At 37.7% G+C, this 6,311-nt stretch overlaps 1 long non-coding RNA gene across 1 annotated transcript; it reads left to right on the forward strand.

Moving 5' to 3' along the window:
- Window positions 1-2,219: 2,219 nt before the first annotated feature.
- LOC108363065 (uncharacterized) lies at window positions 2,220-3,517 on the forward strand. The gene is made up of 2 exons (XR_001847554.1): window positions 2,220-2,680; window positions 2,841-3,517. It is a non-coding gene; the product is annotated as an uncharacterized LOC108363065 (long non-coding RNA).
- The last annotated feature ends 2,794 nt before the right edge of the window (window positions 3,518-6,311 follow it).

Genomic DNA, 6,311 nt, shown 5'->3' on the forward strand with positions numbered 1-6,311 from the left:
TAAAATGATTTAAATTTCTTGCTTCGTTTTTACCTCAATGTAAATTAAAAATAATACGAAAATTTTGGTGCTTCCACTTTTGCTAAGTGTTCGGCCGGGCTTCTCCTCCTATTTGTCGGTTACGCCCTGATGTTATTACACAAATGTAGGGACCTACCGTTTTACAATTTTCATGGCAGAAACACACTTGGAGTTCTCCATTTCCTGTTGACGAGCGACCGCTGTGAGCATATTAGTAGTGCAGTCAAATTAGAGTTGAAAATTGGTAATCGGGGTTTTTTTATGGGCAATTCTTCTGAGGGTGTTGAAATATTCGCTATCTTGAAAGGGACAAGTAATTTAAGGACCTTAACCGAACTAGCCTTAGTATCGATACAATGAAGAAAATCCTAGCTTTTTCGTAATTTGACTGTGCTATGATATATAGTATATTTTGCTTAGCTTTCCATGCCCTTCTTTGCACGAAAAAATTGTGCACTTAAGCGAATTTTCTTTACTACTTCAATGAGGAAGGTATCCGAACCCTATCAAAGGAAATAATGGAGGAGCACCTACCACGTAGAAATTACTGCAAGCGAAATTTTTACCGAATGGCATCTAATTATCTATATAACTACATTAATTGATAGCCATTTTCGTTGTTCGGCGAGTTGAGCCAAATAAATAAAAGCTTGTAAAAATAGGTAATTGTAGAGCCCAGTGTAGGTAAACGTAATACTTTCTTCGATAATTGATAATAGTTGCACAATTTTTAGGGCAAGTACCGCTAATGTGCAGATATGTTGAATGCATCTATCGGATGAGTTTCCTTATAAATGTTAAAAATAATGCCGCTTATGCGCATTTAGGGAAGGTATCTTAAATGTGCACTTAAGCATAAAGGCACCAAAGCAAAATATACTGTACACACTTTTCCGGCAGGCAATGGTAGTCCTCACCTGGCACTGCCTAATGGGAACACAAGCTATTAGAAAGCATCAAACGACTACTATCGTAGCTTCCGCGATGTTGAGGAAATAAAAAGTGTAGAACAGGCTGTGTTCAGAAATGCAACAAGCCAAAGCATCAGTGTCTTTTATTTCTAAACAATAATTGATGGGAATGCCCTGCTTGCGCAACTAAGTTTGAATTCGGCATTTAACATGAATGCGCATGTTGGATATTTCCATCGATTATAGTTTAGAAGTAAAAGCGACTGATGCTTCGACTTGATTTATTTCTGAACACAGGGCCTTTACCTATGCCACTGCACCACGCTGGCGAGGTCTGGTCCACGTTGATTCCTCCATTATCCTTGTGAGTGTCTGGAGTTATTTAGCGGAAATGCCAAAGATTTGAGTTGAAAGTTATTGAGTTTAACATATGAGTTTCGTGGCTTGGATATAACTATATCGGTGAAAGTTAGTCATTGTGGAACAAAATGTTCTCCCAAGCTTTGGCAAGCATTTATTCTAGGGCTAGCTAAAAGGGATCCGAATTTACAAAATTGCTAAAACTTAAGGTCAATGGTTAGTTACTTTTTTTAATGATCCTCTTTGACACGGGATTAATGTGGGTTTAAGAAAACAATTGGTTCGCGCTTTTTACCCAAAAGCTTTTGCAGTCCGTCCACATCATACCCCTCATGGTAACATAAGTATCCCTTTATTCGGAAATGCAGCAACCCAAAGCATGAGTCTTGGTGCATTCCAAAGCGTCAATCTCTTTTACATATTTCTAAACCACTATAGAAGAAAAAACTAATTTGCGCAACCTAGTAGCAAACAAGCATTAACCGCACATTTTGAACTACAATCTACTGAGGTATAGATGCTTTGTTCTTGACGTTTTGGAACGCACCCTCTCTTTTATTACTATGCTATAATTGATGAAAATGTGCAACAAGCGCGAGCACGATTTAATGCCGAAAATTAAGAATTTCCATAAATTAAAAGTTTAGAAATAAAAGAGATTAATGCTTTGGTTTGATGCATTTCCGAATATAGGGTAGATATCGCATTTCCTACGTGTCATTTAGCTCATTAAGTCACCCATTTCCCTAACCATGGCCTGCGCTCTATTGCTCTTCTCTTTGGCGCCGCTCTATGGCTTTTCCACGCATTCGTATCCCGTTTCGAACTTCGAACTGGTTTTCCGAAGCAAGCGTCGTGCCGCGCAGCATATGTTGGCCTAACCATGCTGCCTGCGCTGGTGCTGGAGTTGGTTCCTCTATTCGATAGAGTGGTGCCGTTTTGCTGATTCGCCGTTACGCCGCAGCGCTGCATTTTCAGTTCGGTTTCGTGCATTAACGTGTAAGGACGTTCGAATAACGGTGGCCGTATATTGGAAATTCGGCATTTCGTGTTGTTTGAGTGTGTTCGATTAGAAAAAAATATTGAAATAATGCAAGCAATCACGTTTAGACAACTAATTTGAAGCAACAAAAATCTGTGTAAATAACAGTTCCATGTTAAAAAAATAAAATTAAACCACTTGACGAAAAATAAAATTACGGAAGCGTTTTGTTGTGCTGCGGTACGCGACACAGCATCCGTAAACGCGTTCATTGTGTTTGAGAAGCGGCAGACACATGCCAGTAAAACGCCTCCTCCGCCTGAATGCAAATCGAAGAAAATTCGTTCTTGCCGCGCCACAAATACAAAATGATAAAATTGATGAATGAATGAAGCGCCAACGTATTGTTAGTACCTACTGGGACGCTGATATTTGCAATGCAGATTGAAATGATTGAGACAAGTGTTAGATGTTTATTGTAGAAGATGAAAATATATGTAAAAATGTGCATTCATCACATGAAATTTTCGGTTATTTCTGATGTATTATTATTTGTTTAAGAAAAGTTTCTTACAATACTGTTGAAGAATTGATGGCAAATTAGATCTCTCACCTTCGCCAAAGACAAATCATAAGAAATTCTCTGAGTACGTGCTACTCAAAAGCAATTTAAAAAATTAAGATATAAATTTTATGAGTTTTTCGCCAGCGAAGGTCGCGTCAAAGGTCAAATCATACCAAAAAGCAAGTGTGTACCAAAAAAGGTGTACAAATATATATGTATATGTAATTCAAATGCAAATTTTAATATTGTAACTAAAAATTGCAAAATGTGCGGTATTGTATAAATTACAAACAAAACACATAACGGTTCCCGTAAAAATTTTGCGCTAGTAGTAATAAAAGCATATTTATTTACGACACTAAGTGGAAAACATGTGCAAAAATATATACAAACAAAAGTGAAACAGAAATAAATAGTATTTACACGCGTAATCACTGCCGTAGTCTTCACCAGCATCAGCCCAACACTGCCTCAAGGAGCAGCCGCCGTTCCAAACAGCAAACTCCGCGCATTTGATGCTCTACGCCTTTACGCCCAATTGCCGCGACGCTGTTGGGCATTCCCGACATTGGCAGTGGCACTGACTTGCGTCAACAAGAAAAAAATAACAAAAGCTCACAAACCAAGTGCAAAGGAGCAACATCCTCTTCTTCAGTCGGCGTGTCCTAGATGTAAGTGTTTTCATAAAAATTTTACGTACGAATATAAAGCTAAAAACGCCAATCAGGCGCTTGAAAAGACTCATCGCCTACACCTTTTTGGCCGACAGTCCGCCCGCCTGGCCAAGCTGACTGGCGAAAAGCCCCATTTTATAGCTGTTTCGTTTTATTTATATCATTTGATTCTTCTCCAATTTCTACGTTTTTTACTGTCTTCTGTACCTTAACCTTCTGTTCGATCGCGTGTGGCTCTCCATTGCCCACACCACTGACAGTTTTTGCTCTGCCTTCCTTGCGGCTCGCATCTGCAGTGCTGCTGGCATTTTTTTTTTGCCTTTCTGCTGTCTTTCTTTATTTTCTGTACATACTGTATTTTCGTGTTCGGTTTTGCTATGCTTCTTTTGCACCGAAATCCTTTTGCATAGAAATTCTTGAATTTTATTGTAATTCCCGCTATGCAGGATATTCAAGGATATATTTAAGCTGCTTTATTGATTGCGCTCGGTGTTTGGGAAAATCTGTTTCATTTGCGGCTCAGTTTGTGTGTTTGGGTGTTTGTGTGTTTGGGTGTTTGTGAGAACATGGGTTTGTACTATGCGTTTGCATGTTTTTCCATGCCGTTTTGTTTGTGTTTTTTTTTATGTTTTGCTTTCGTTGTTACTCTTGTTGCTTTTCCTTTTCGAGTTGCCCTTTACGCACTCTTTTTGCCTGTACTGCAAGAAGGTTTGTCAGGCGGTTTGTCGGCGTGTCTGCCGTGTGCCGCATGCCTGCCTGCTTGGCAGTTTGCATTTCGCCTGTTGTTTAGTCACCAGTTACATATTTCACTGCCTGTTTTTCTTTCGGGGTTGAAATTAAACCATAAGAAGAGGACTCTTCGTTGTAATTTTGTTTCCTTATCGATGAATGGCGGCGAATGGTTGTATGAATGAATGTATGCATTGAATGCGTATTTGATTGTAAGAACAAACACGAATTGGTAAACGGATTTATTGACAATTTTCAGCAGTAGAAATCAAATCATTTGGGGGTTACCTAATTGTCTGTCCGATTTTAATCGATTTTTTAAATTTTGGAAAGTTAGTTTTTAAACAATTGTTCAGCTGTTTATCAGAAAATATTGGCGTTTCAGCATATGAACATACATATCGACCCCATTTTTTCGAAACTGACTTTTTGATGACAACGCATCCTGGTAAAATATTGTAGGGGCTATTATTTCATGTACGCGAAATTATCGAATGAGCTACACAAAAGTATTTAGTAGTAAAAAAATTAAAAAAAACTCAAAGGTAGAAAAAACATTCTCCTGTAAAATTTGGTTTCTAGAACATACGATAATTTCGCACGAAGGGGTCGATATATAACATCCACGGACATAACTACCACGGAACCATACATAAGTTTCATGGAAGTTATGCCGAGAAATTACTACTTTCGATCGATTTTTGGTCCATGGAAGTAAATTCAGACTTAACCTCTACAGATATACATACATATATGCCAGAAATATGTTCCATGATATTTTTGTATTAGATAAATGAGCCGCTCACTGAAAAATTGATTAACTTCACTTAAAAAAAACATTAAATTTATGTGTGTATTCTTCTTAGGATATATATATTTAACGAACGTGGGGTTTCTGTTTAAAACTGCGCACAACTTCGGCTTTAGAAAGCTACAATGCTGCATAACTTAGGACAACGTTTTTCTATTAACGGGAATTTCTTTCGCTTCTAAGGAGGATGTTATTTTTACCCAATTTTCGTGAGTTATAAATGATGATTTTCTGCCGGCGGCTAAGAAAAGAAAACAAATCGATAAGGCCTCTATGCTATTGTTAGAGCAACAAATAAATTACGGATGAATTAGATAAATGACTTGATCGAATTTTCCAAAAAAATCCGATTTAAAAAATCGTCAAAATGCCGCTTCGTAATTTTCTTTCAAATGTTCTTCTTTCTGGTGTAAACCGATTTTTTGATCTCGGTGTGGTTTTCGACTCAGGCTTTGTAATCCAATCCCCTCATTCCCAAAGAATCGAATAAAGAGTAAAGTAATTAATACATTATGAAATGATGTCAATCGGAAATCATTGCTTCATCTTGTCGTCAATGTTATTGTGGCTTATTAACATTTTCTTTTTAATATTGTTATTGAGCTTTGTACCACGATTATTACCTTGTTTATACCGACACATAAAGCGCTTTGACCTAGTTCGCTACGCTTCAAACCAGTAGCATAAACGAAATTTCAATACGCTCAAAAATTCAAAAGTGTATAGACTTGAATTTGTGTTCAAATCGGTGCTTTATTTCTCACATCTGTTGGAAAACAGGTATGAACCAGCTGGTTTTCTTTATACAGCCCGTTTTAAATTTGAATTATTATTATAATAAATTTGAATTATTGTTCGCTTCCATTTCGGTCAATCGCGCAAATTAATTATTAAAGAAATACCCAAGGAAAACAACAAATTTTGTTTACTTTTGAATACGATTTCAGCGAGGGTGCTGTAAAGACACAGGTATAAGCTTTTGAAAGATATATGTGCTGAGTTTAATCGGTTTATTGAAAATGCGGTTCTTACATTGGTATAAACAAGGTATATGCTTATCGGGAATAATGGCAAAAGCAACAAAGTCTAAGCGGTCCCCTCATCAGACTTCTTTTTCTAGACTTCAGCAGGAATCGAACCCGCTGTTGGCTCACAAATTTCCTCTTTTCTTTTGGAGGTTGCGCTAGTGGTATATCCCGGGTGCATACAAGTCCTCCTGCACTTGGCCCTTCCTTTGGGTTCGCGGGCGCACTTTTTT

Source organism: Rhagoletis zephyria, unplaced genomic scaffold (genome assembly GCF_001687245.7).
Source record: "Rhagoletis zephyria isolate East Lansing unplaced genomic scaffold, Rhagoletis_zephyria_1.1 Rzeph_scaffold_01180, whole genome shotgun sequence".
NCBI classification, from domain to species: domain Eukaryota; kingdom Metazoa; phylum Arthropoda; class Insecta; order Diptera; family Tephritidae; genus Rhagoletis; species Rhagoletis zephyria.